A 13,592-nucleotide genomic window follows, 5' to 3' on the forward strand; every position below is an offset into this window, starting at 1 on the left:
TACATATATATATGTATATGAAATGGCATACATAACTTTATATATTTAATATTAAAAAACAAAAATTAAATTAAAAACAGAAAACAGAAACATTTTTTTTCTAAGTTATACATTTTTAAAAATGCATAAAAGCAAAAACAAAAAGTATATATACACATTAAAATATTTAAGTAGTTTGTAGCATAATAATTGATAATGAAAAGAGAAGAAGAAGAAGAAGATGAAGGTGAAGAAGAAGAAGAAAGTTAATTTTAGTAGCTGTTAATTATAAAATTTTACATATATATAGAGTTTAGTATAAATACAAAACATAAAATATGAAAATCCAGAAATTGAATGAAATAATAAAACTTAATATTAAGCAAAATTATATATTAATTATTAAAAAATATACTATGTTACTATATATATTATATAATAGAATAAATGCGTAGAATTAAAACAAAAAAACAAAAATATGAAACAAATAATAAAATACACACAAACACACATACACATACACAGTTAGTAAACTAAATATATATATATATATTTACATACAATATATAATCGTACTCATTTATTAGTAAGATTTTATTAATCGCAAAAATGCGGTTAAATTAAATATATTAACTAAGTTAAACTTAAATAAACAAAAACAACAAAAACAAAAAATAATTTTTTTATTCTATTTTTTTTACTTCAAAATTTTATAATTTTAATTTAGCTTCATGTTATGCAGACGGTCATGTTCACATTAGGCTAAACCAAATGGGAATTTTTTTGGGTTTTTTTGCACTGCACACATTTAGACATTTATCAACACGTATCAACACATCACTACATTATCGGCACAACTTAGAATTTGTCTCGTTTAGAACGCAACTTAGCCTAACTCGCACACGACCTATGTGAATGCAAATTCAAAAATTGATATTAAGAGCAAGTGAAGACAGTCGAATAAACCCGATAGTGGTCCCGACGTTTCTCTACCTCTCCACTTTAGTTAAAACATTATTATTATTATTGTTATGGGATGTGGCAATGCGACCGTCGGGTCTATTGTGCCCCTTCTGGGCTTAGAGTAGTTCTTTAAGCGCTGTTGCGTCAATAAAAAGTAGTATAGAACCTACTTTACAGAGTTTTATGGCCTCCGTAAGAATATACATGTCTAGGAGCCTATTTCGTATGTGCATTAGCGCAGGGCAGTTAAAACATATTATACTAATACTAATTATTGCTTAATAATTAATTTAAAAATTTACACATACAATATATTATATTCTACATTCATGCAAAATAAAAGAATATCAAAACAGCAGTAATAGTATGAATTGTTACTCAGAATTGTGATTTGACTGTCTGCATAACATGCCTTCATGGTCATGACCAGAAAGAACTTGTAAAAGAGTAAAACTAACATGACTATCTGTTTGTCATGTAAATATCTGCACAACATGGCTCTCAATATCATCGTTATATGTAATATAATAGTTCGCTCATTCTACTTTACAATCCTTCTACAATCTTCTACAGTATTTTCAAGCCGGTGAAGATAGCATCAAACTATTTTGTTTTAAATCATGATTTTTTCACCAATGCTAATGGTATTGCAGTTAACATCGTATTAGAATCACATGATACGGATCGATAGTTGTTTGTTATCTAGCTCTTGAGACCACTCACTTATAAAGTACTCGAGACTTTCTTTATACACGTTGAGAACATTTATTGAAAAATCAGATGAATCATAGAGAGCAAACTCTGTAGGAAAAACAGAGTGGTGTAAAATAGAAAAAGAGATCTACTGTAAGTATAAGGTTATGGTGCGCTGACTCTGAGCTTCAAATTTGGCAGGACACAAGTTCGATTCCTGTTACTTGCACTCTCAAAAAACTTATTTACAGGAATTATTTCTAATACCACTGATGATGGGTATTTGACAATACTCAAATCAACCAAAAATTCAATTAATTAAAAAAATATAAAATGAATTTTTGTTGTTGTAGTTCACTATTGTTCGAAAAACGTCTTTATGTAAGTTTAAGAAAAAAGTTTCTGTATACACGATGTAAGATCCTAAAGTTGCAGCTGTGGAACATATTAAGAATAGTAAGATTTAATTACAAATCTTACTATTTAAAATATATCAATAACATTATTTTGATACTTAGTGGATCAACAGAAAGAACTGAAGCTATATGAATAGATACCAAGTGATTTGAGCTTGTCTTTGAAACGGAAGCTTTACGATTGTTTTAAAACATCTTAAATATGATAATAGTATAATTGAACTTACAATATTTTTTTTTGCAATAGGTGGAAAGCATCAACAGCCGCAGTTTGAAAAATTAACCCATTAAAACCACATCTTAAGAATAAATGGAGAAGATCAAATATACATACTTCATTGCAGTAAGTAGAGGAGAGCGTTGAAATCAGCGATTAACTGTCAAGAAGTCTAGGTGTATCTGAACCAAAAGGCATCGACGTGGTAAAGGTAGAAGGGATGGGTGGAGGATGTAGGCTTATACTTATGAGGTGTACTTTTTAACAGATATTGCATGGATGTAATATATGGTCATATAGTTTTATGAGCTTTAACCAAATGTTACACAAGCAAAATGTTGGTAGGTTTGAACAATATTACTAACATCAAAATCGTTCAACCTTTATGTTAGCTTGTATATAGTCGGCAGACAGACTTATTCCAAAAACATAGAAATATAAAGACATGTAATTTGCCTCTGTTAAAAAAATCATGAATTCTGAAAAGGTACACGCAATGGGAAAAACATGTCTGTTCAAACGTATAAACAATCGAACTTATTATTTTATGTATGATCAATGCTATTTTGTTAGGGAAGTCAGCAATCAAACCAATAGCGAACATGTTGTATTTTGCTTGGACAAAATCATATAGAAAAAACTCTAATATCAGAGCAAATGCACACATAGCTTCTAGCTCATGCGTATGTAAGTTTCTTGGTAAATTTTTTCTACTCTTCTTTTTATTGCACACTTATTAAATATATATGTGCATGGGTAGGTGAGACAATATTTTTGAATGTGATGCTTGGATTTTGTTTGTGTGCTTTTTTTTTCTTAAAATATATGACTGGCTTCGTGTGCATGAAATGCACAAGTCTTCCAAATTATTTAAAATTTGATTTTTGCTGAAATTTTATACTAGCTTCATACTAAAATATGATGTTTGCCTATGACATGATGCGAAAACACCGGAGTAGCGCAACCACAGTTGTTATTAGTGTAAATGCTCTTAATATATTTGGCTGTCCAGACTCGGCTATGCCATACAGTAACACTAGTTTCATGAAGAGTATTCATAAACACCATATTATACAATAATTGATTATGCTTTATATATTAAGTTTTTATTATTATATTCTTATATCAAATACAATAGAATTATTAACTAAATTTATTACTTAAATTATATAGAATACAACTATAAATCTTAGATAACTAATTATACATTAACTTAAATTAACTAGAACTATTAACTATATTTAATTGCATATTACTTATAACTATTTAAAACAAAATTACTTATATAAGGGTGAATATTATTTATTGTTAATTTTTCTAATCATTCATAAATATTATTAGACTAATATTTTTACATAAATATAAATTTTTACAATTTTTATAATTTACTTTTAAATTTTGCATTATCTTGGCTACTTTTTAGTAGCCACTTTGAGTTCTTATATAATAGAACTTTTATTAAGAAGTCCAACAAACTTTCGCGATGGCTACCGCACATCGGCTCCTCAAACCAATTTTCGCTTTGTACATTTTTTTTAATTTCTTCTTTTATACTATTTATTATAATTTTTTTAATGCCATTTACATAATAATACTTTCCAAATATTTTTTTAAAAATTTCAAAACGCACATTTTATAGAGATCGTCAGAAAGATTTTTTAGTAAAAGGTGATCACCTTTTACTTTCTTTTTCAAAACAGAATACCATTTAAATGGTATTAAAGAAATCTTAGCAAACACTATAAAAAAAAGAAATAAAAAAGTTTATAACAATAATTGATTTAAGGATCCGATTTACGGGTGCCACAATGAAATTTTGTTAAAAAACTTTTCAATAAAAGTGCTAAATCAAACTGGGTACTTAAAAAAAATAGTGTAAAATTTAACAAAAAATTAAAGAAATTGTAAATATTTGAACTTCTGTGTAAAACATTAACTTAATTATATTAATTAATACTTTCAATAAGTTATATCAAATTAATAAGTAATTTTTATTTTTAATAACTTTATGATATCTTCAATGCTATTTAAATGGCAGTACTGAGGGTTTTTTAAACCTAAAAATTTGTTAATATAGTGCAAAATTTACCAGCATATTAAAAACAATTGCAAAAATTTGAATTTTAATAAAAAATATACTATTTATAAATGTTTAGAAAAATTAGCAATGAAACAAAAATATTCACCCTAAATAAATAAACTCATTTTAAACAGTTATAAGTAATATGCAATTAAATATAGTTAATAGTTCTAGTTAATTTAAGTTAATGTATAATTAGTTATCTAAGATTTATAGTTGTATTCTATATAATTTAAGTAATAAAATTTAGTTAATAATTCTATTGTATTTAATATAAGAATATAATAATAAAAACTTAATATATAAAGCATAATCAATTATTGTATAATATGGTGTTTATGAATACTCTTCATGAAACTAGTGTTACTGTATGGCATAGCCGAGTCTGGACAGCCAAATATATTAAGAGCATTTACACTAATAACAATTGTGGTTGCGCTACTCCGGTGTTTTCGCATCATGTCATAGGCAAATATCATATTTTAGTATGAAGCTAGTATAAAATTTCAGCAAAAATCAAATTTTAAATAATTTGGAAGACTTGTGTATTTCATGCACACGAAGCCAGTCATATATTTTAAGCAAAAAAAAGCGCACAAACAAAATCCAAGCATCACATTTAAAAATATTGTCTCACCTACCCATGCATATATATATTTAGTAAGTGTGCAATAAAAAGAAGAGTAGAAAAAATTTATCAAGAAACTTACATACGCATGAACTAGAAGCTATGTGTGCATTTGCTCTGATATTAGAGTTTTTTCTATATTATTTTGTCCAAACAAAATACAACATGTTCGCTATTGGTTTGATTGCTGACTTCACTAACAAAATAGCATTGATCATACATAAAATAATAAGTTCGATTGTTTATACGTTTGAACAGACATGTTTTTCCCATTGCGTGTACCTTTTCAGAATTCATGATTTTTTTAACAGAGGCAAATTACATGTCTTTATATTTCTATGTTTTTGGTAGCTAATTAAATTTTGGATAAATATCTGTATTATAAATAATTAGCGAACTGAGCACTGATGAAGTTCTAAAAAACAGAACGAAATATATGCTGAAAATTTTTAAATAAAAAGCTTTTTCATTTGGTTCGTCTGCTAGCCGATAAGGAATTTTATATTAAAAAGTAATGTTTAAGACAGGCGGAACGTTTCCAACTGTGAATATAGAATATATAGAAATATAGTACCAACTGTAAATTTACAAAGATTTGGCTAGTACATGGATTGATGTTTCACATAGCAAACTAACATATGTACTCGAAATGTGGTCTATTATAAAATTAATACATTATAAGTCATTATGATAATCAGAAACTGAAGAAGTAAATATAGAAATCTGCATTTGATAGATACTAAACTTTCAAATTCCCCATTAAAATGTGCAGTTCGCCTATATAGAGACTTTTTCAATAATTTATTGTGTTGTGTACAGAAGATAACAGCTTTATAGCAGCACTACTTTCAATAATATGTACATCATGCTGGTTTGTTGATATGGATAGCTATCAGCAGAGAAAAACTGTGTTAAGGAAGATCACAGTCTTAATATTGTATTGGGTGATATAAAAAGTATTTGCAATCTATGGGTAAATTTTTAAGTAAAAATTTTTTTTATTGAAAAATTTTTATTTTCGATGGTTATTGGGTCATCCAATGTTTTATCATTAAGAGAGTGTTATAGAGATCAAAACAAATGGTAGTCAGATGGTGCAATGTCCGGGTTATACGGCGAATGTATCAAATCTTCTCAATCAGGTTCCAATTCATCAAAGATGTGTATATCCTGGCATTGTCATAATAGAATATAATTTCTTTTCTGTTATCAAATTTTATTTACTTTGTGAACACTAGATGACCGAATTAACCATTGTATCAGGTTAAAGCACCTTTTAATATATAATTTCCTTTCAATCCTTGCAACAAATCAACACACAAATCTTAGATAGTTAGTCTATCACATTAGGCTTTGAAATCGTTTGTGGAGGATTGCAGGTTTTTACCAATGATTGGATATTTTTATATGTTATCCATTTTTTATCGCCTGTATTGATTGGCTTCATGAATGATTTGATTTTGTTGCATTTCAGCAAAGTTTCGCAGATGATAATTCCATCAATTGAGTTTCATTGCCGTAACATGGAGGTACTTTGTAGAGCATTCTCTTTTAAATAATTCCAAACTGTCATGTGGTGGATTACTTGTGCCTCCACTATCTTAGGTTTTAAAATTTAATCGGTTCTTTTAATGACTGGGTGACCAGAACAGGGTACATTTTAGGCATTTAAATTACCGGAAACGGATAGAGCAAACTACTGCTGGGATCGGTATCTTCTGACAGTTTGTGTGTCGGTCTTATTCGAGAAGTTGCAACATTTAATCGGCTTTTTGTGGTGTTTGGGTGACCAGAACGAAATAAATATTTCATATTGAAATTATCGGAACGGAATCGAGTAAGCTACTTCTGGGTCTGGAGTTCACTTGCAGCATTCTTACCGTAAGCTGCACAAATTTTTCGACACGTTTCTGTAGTACCTTTACTTTTTGTTAATAGTAGTAAAGCAGCACAGAATGTATTTCTTCAGATATTTTGCTCATGTATAACTGAATATAACTTTTTGTACGATTGATAAATTACACAACTGAACTCATAAAAAAATTAGCCTAAAAGGTCTTCTTTCACACAAGTGTTTATCTGACATAATCGGTTTAGTATTGTCAGGCTCCTCGGGGAGGTATGCAGATCTGAGGTCAATTATTACTTAGTCTGATAAAGTGATAAACAATAATCTAGTCAAGGCGCAAAGAGGGGTTTTGAAGAAACCTCGAGTTAAAAAAGAATATAAGTGCTAAAGTGCACTAGCTCAAAACAGTTTTAACATAATATATATGTTATCAACACCATCTAGTGACAACAAATAGCAAATGTTTTTATTACCCAGTTTATTAGAAAAGTGTTATAAAATATATATGTCTTTGTAGTGACTTATATATAATATATAATTTTAAAATAAACTTAAATATCAGTGGAAACTGAATATACAAAAATTTGTTTTATTTCAATATTTAGGTTTCCAAAACCTTTAGGGGATATAAAATTTCTTTTTATGGATTTAGTTAGCACGTTGGGAAAAACTGCATTCTATGTTAAGTGGTTATCTCAACTTTCGTTTGAATAAAAGTCGCTTTGTTCTCAAAATCCTCATAAAAAATATCAACTGAATAAACAAATTTTATCTCATAAAAGTAAAAGTAAATATTTGCATTTATGTCAGTATGGATACTCATACATGCCTACAGCTCTCCATAAAAAAAAAATCGGAATCATAGTTTGCAAAATTGTTGAATAGAGCAGAAGCTTAAGTGCATCGATGTCAGTGGAAACTAAGTGAAATTGGGTTGGTTGCTTGGATGAAGTTCAAAGAAATCTGCTGTACTGCGTTTGCACTTCAAATAAATAGAAACAACAACCTGTGTGACCAAGGAAGTTCAGTGACCCAACCGAAGTGGATGTAACACATAAAACGTATTCACTGCGCTCATGTGTTAGACTCCGAGAGTGGCCGCTTGTTTATTATCCTTAGTTAAGCAGTTTTTTATGCTTTTGTGCCTTCACACCCTTCTAGGGTGAGGGTGTACTAAATGAACTATTTAAGAGAATCTGAAATGTTGCAAATGTTAAGGGAAGTGAGAGTGTCCATTCTATTCCTATTAGTTTTTGTTGTAAATTGCACTTTTCTATAGAATAAATTTGTGCAGAAATTTTGGCTTAAATTTTGTTTTTGGAATATTAACAGTGATTCTGTGCAAGGAAGAGTGTTAAGAAGATAAGGGATGCTTCAGTTGTCGCATATAACATATAACAGGGAATTAATTTAAGGAATTTTTATCTACAAACTCTAAATGGATTACTAGCAGCCAGAGTGTGCTTTGATTACATTGTGGCATGGCTTGGTGATTAGTTTAAAAGCAATAAAAGTTCTCAGGTGTCATAACTTAAAATTTCACAAATAGTTTTTATCTATTAGGCTTCCAAAGGATTTAAACAGCATAGACTTTAATAGTATACCAGTCAATCTATTTGTAATATAAATACTATTATAAACTATATGTTTAATTAATAAGAGAAAAATTTTAAATATTTCTTTGTATCGATTCTGCTGGATATTACTCTGTTCAATTTAAATATATATATGGCAGAATGCCAATTTTCTGGTACCGCGTTTAGACAACACTATTTCCACTATTTAGCTGCCCGTAGATGGCGTGTGTGATTTGTTTGTGTTAGTGATGTTAATGCAAAAGCTTTCAAACTTCACAGTCCGATATTTAAAAACAAATTATTGGGTGATATAAAAACTAACCGGGGGCTAAATGAATTTCTAATGAGGTATGTATTGGCCACAACTATTTGTGACCGCTTATCATTTTTCGGGTGGCTTTATAATTTTATTGGTGTAGAATTTTCAGTATATAAATATTGAAATTTACTAAAATCTCTCATCATTTGGTTGATATTATAACAAAACCCTTCATCACACAGCAGCAACTGCAAGATCGGAATCTCCCAGAATATTTATATGAAATCATACTGTTAGGTTGATCTGTATTTTTGTAACCTAGCATTGACTGCGGTATCCTTTTAGCGATACCATATAGAGTTAAATCTCTATGTAGATTTTTGTGTATTTAATAAGTGCTTGAGGTTTTATTTATTTAAAAGATGTTTTTAGATCAATCTTAGCAGGACTTCAATCCACATCGTTAGTGCGGTAAATCATATTGTTATTTATATTGATTAGTATAAGATTAAATACTTTTCATTACTTGACATAAGTTTGGATATAATCGTAAATATTCCAAACTGGGGTGATTAAGTCGAGAGATTAAGATAAAGTCGACCATTGAAAATATCATATTGCATATCATATTGACACTTTATGTACACACGCAGACAGTGCTCAACTTATCTCAAATATATACATAAAATTAAAACAAAACAGAATAAAATATAGTGTTAACTAACAGTATCAAAAAAAAAGATTTTGAAATAAAAAACGTTAGCGTACAGCGCTAAATGACAAAAAATCTAAAGACTATGAAATCAGAAATATAAATATAGAATATTTTTCTAGCTCAAAGTCAGCGCCGATACCGTATCGTAGTACTGAGTTGGTTTCGCTTTAGATTAAGCAGTTGACTGGTATGTTTCTTGTTTGGACCAAGTCGATCTTGAGATTTGATAGGCGAGTCTATATGCAAAAGTTTTATGTAAATGGAAATGCCTTTTTGGTATGATATTGTGTTTTAAATAATTATTATGTTATTTTGATATAAATGATATACCGTCACGTTTGTAGTGTCACATAAGATGCAATTATATTGCGCTATACAGTGAAGTCTACACTCAGTTTAGTATCTCTAATCACTTAACTAGTAATAATAAATTCACCTGATTATTTTGGTTGAGAAATTTTAGCTCATGTGGTAAAGAATATATAGAATGGTGGTATGGTAGATATAATATGATGCGTCGAGTAAGAATATTTTGACCTGATATTTAGTTAAAATCTGCTTAAATCAACCAAATTATTTTTCTGAGTCTAGCTTCAGTTGCTCAAAATTTATATTATATTGTATATGTAAATAGAATATACACTTGCATATCCCAATTTTATGAGAAATACGTGTATTTTTAATTGTAAACAATGTTGAGTGTTTCCATAAAATCTTAAAAATACTTTTTCATCCATTTTGAGTGTACGAGTACAGTACTTACAATTTTATTTTTTTTGCTAAAAAATATGCCAATTAAGTGAAAAAATTTATTTTTTTTATAAATAAAAATGGCAACACTACAAATAATTGCAGTTTGAATGTTTTCTGCAATTATGACACTGTGTGTCGTAAGCATCTGCAAACAGAATGTTCACGTATATTCGCCGTGACGTCATCTGATAATACTTTACATCATAGCAAATGTTACTGAGAAACTGTGAAGTTCTGGCAACAGTAACAGCAATAGCAGCAGCAGCAGCAGCAGCAACAGCAGTGGCGGCAGCATTGATAGCGGCACCTCGCCTATATTTTTTAACAATATTGGCACATGACCTACTTACACATATACGAAAATAAAACAACAAATGGAATAGAGGCAGCCAATACACACAATCAAACAGACTGACTCACCACGCACACACACGAGCATAGAGTTGCATGCTTGTAAAAACAAAGCCGTTGTCAGTGTAATTCATGTGAGAGTTGCCACTTTTGCCCTACTAAGTACATTGCCCAGCATAATCTGACCTAGATTCATTTTTCAAATGTATAAGCGTTTGTTTGTTTGTGTGTGTGTGTGTAGTGTATCTAATATGTATGCTCCATCAAAAGCATCATAGTTTTTGTGTCATTTGTGCTCATCCTTAGCATATACAGCATCATCACCGTGTATTCAGCTTTGTTGTTTATCGTCGTCAACAAAGTATCTTGCGACGGGTTGACAGCAGCAGTGTCAGTGGCATTTGCTGCTTTAAGCCTGGTTAACATCAGTTTTCCCCATGCATCTCCAGTATTTATTTGTTTTCATGCGATTCGAATTAAAGCAACTTATATACATGCATTTTAACATTTTATTCTTTTTTTTATTTTTTTATATTTTTATATTTTTATTTTTTATTTTTTATTTTTTTCCACTCAAGTATTTTTGTATATTTTTTATGATTTGAACTTTGTGTGAAAAACTGATGATGGACGTCATTTCGCTTTGCTTTCTGTGTTCACATATTTTCATTTACCGATTGCAACTAATGCATTTGGGGATTTATTGCAGGGAAGACCTTTTTAAGGATTGAGTTTTGCTCTGTTTGGAAAAGGGGAAGAAACTAGTTCATGTATGGTAAAAACTTTAAAAATTATTTATAAAACGTCAACGTATTATAATTTGATTTTATTTTTATAGTGATCAGTTACTTGTGTTATAATTGTTGAATATAAAATCAAATAACTTCCCTAGAAGATTAAATATTTTCAAAAAGAAAAATTATTTGATTCAAATTCACTGATATCCATGGCATTTATTTACTAATAAAAAAATAGTAATAATAGTAATAGTGAAAGATTAATAATAGCATATAAATTAATGGTGTTCACTTTATTGAAATAGTTTGATCATCGAATTATTTAGTAGATATAAATATTCCTACGTAGATTACATTAGATTTTGAAAGGGTTGGAGACTATGTCACTACGGCACTGCATCTTTTGAGAATTATTGTGACAAAACCAGTTTCGTTCCATAGGCGCATTGCAGTTAAAAATGCCATTATGTCCTTTGAGGTGATCTTACCTAATTCCGTTATAAGTGTATAAGCAATTGATAAGTACCGAAGTCTGACTCTGGCAAGATTATCACAGTGACACATATTGTGTTATACTATTTCCTACTCTTCGTGACAAAGTTGGCATCTCTCGTTACTTGTAATATCTAGATTCGATAAATATTTTTTGTCTCCGCAATGTTCAGTGAGAAACTCTGTGACAAAATGAACGCCTTTTCTGTTCAGCATTAGTAGTTCCTTAGTTCTAGCATTTGAGGGATTCGGCATGAACTCTTAAGCTTGTCTGCAGGCAATTGCGCTATCCAATCAATCTGAACTGCTTTTACCAGCCATTCATTAATTTTAAGTTTAAAAAACCTACATAAGGACATCAGAATAGTTTTGGCGTATAATATGAGACCACTTCTTTTCAGGGTAGTTGGGCTTTCTCGTTTCCCTCAAATCCTCTGTTTCCTGGAATCCATATTAAGTGGACTCTGTTCCTTTCATTCTCACACTAAATTTAAAGTCACTCGATGCGAACGTAATCAGGAGTACTGATTTGCTGTCAGAGAAAATATGGTCTAATAAGGCATTTATACATACGGACTTTTTGCTGTCTTGATGAGATTGTAGATTTAAAAAGTTTTGTTTATATGCAGTACGTCTTATTAGTTGCCTGAATTCTATCTTCTATCGCAGCTGATGTGTCTTCTTTAGAATTCAGTATCAATCAAAGATATTTGAATTCTGTGACGGCTTCAAACCTATTATTGTCAAGAATAAACTGGTTACTACAGACTCTAGATTTTGATCTTAGCATATATTTCGCATTTTAATGATTAACTTTTAGTTCGATTAATGCAGTGGAGTTCTTAAATTTTCTTAATGACGATCTTAAAGCATTGGGGCTTCTGACTAATATAGTAATATTATCGGTGTAGCCACAAAATTGGATGCCGTTGTTAAACAGATTTTTATCAACGTTCATTTCTGATAGGACACTATTAAGTATAAGTATTAAGGAAGATTAAATATAAGGGAAGAGAGAGTATTACTGAGGCTCGTGATTCAACTCTGAGCGGGTCTGTTAAATTATCTCGAACGAATACTTGACTTGTTGTGTTCTGGAGTGTTAGTATAATTAAGTTGGTCAGTATTATTGAGATTCCACTCTTTAATAGTGCTAACTTAATTTTTGACCGGTATATTTTGTCAAAAGCTTTTTGAAAGCCTATGAATGTATAGTCAATATCATATTCATGGAACTTTTCGAAAATCTGACATATTGTAAAATATTGATAAATGGTTGATCTACTTGGAGGGAAACTGTATTGATATTTACCCAGTACTTATCCGTTGTTGTATCATAAATGAGACACCTTCCTTTTGCCAGCGCCAGAGGCCAACTTAAAGGCAGAAGCTCCAAGTATGTACCACACAATCGACTTCTTTTTAAAAAGGTGTGACTCCTCTATTGGAGAACCAAACTGATATATTTGTAAATTTGGCTAAGCCCTTGATTTTAAAAGATGGCAGTTTTGTTAGATCAGTTAGGAATGAGGTCCCGAAGATTTAGAATCTTCTCCAAGCCAAGGTAAAGGTAACCAAAAACTATTTTGTACATGTCCTGAACATGCGCGGCGCCATTTATTTATTAATGTTGTGTACTTTCTTGGAATTCTTGATCAGTTCCAGAACCTCCCTTGAAAGAGCATTTTAGAGACGATTTTGTGTTTTTTAAGAATTTTAACTTATATTTCGAGCGTTATTTTTAGTATATTTCTATAAGTATTTCAGCAAATTCGCTTTTGCTTTCATCAGGAGAATTTCTAATATTAAAAACAACTATGCAACTTATATGTAAACTATTTATACTTATTACAGATCTTATATATAATTTTAGTTAATAGAAT

General features: G+C 29.9%; 1 protein-coding gene across 3 annotated transcripts in view; it reads right to left on the reverse strand.

Moving 5' to 3' along the window:
- LOC119679639 (SH3 and multiple ankyrin repeat domains protein 1) overlaps window positions 1–13,592 on the reverse strand; it is a 358,803-nt gene that overhangs the window by 240,749 nt on the left and 104,462 nt on the right. The gene's annotated exons all lie outside the window — the stretch shown is intronic.

Source organism: Teleopsis dalmanni, chromosome 2 (genome assembly GCF_002237135.1).
Source record: "Teleopsis dalmanni isolate 2A chromosome 2, ASM223713v2, whole genome shotgun sequence".
Classification (NCBI taxonomy): Eukaryota; Metazoa; Arthropoda; class Insecta; order Diptera; family Diopsidae; genus Teleopsis; species Teleopsis dalmanni.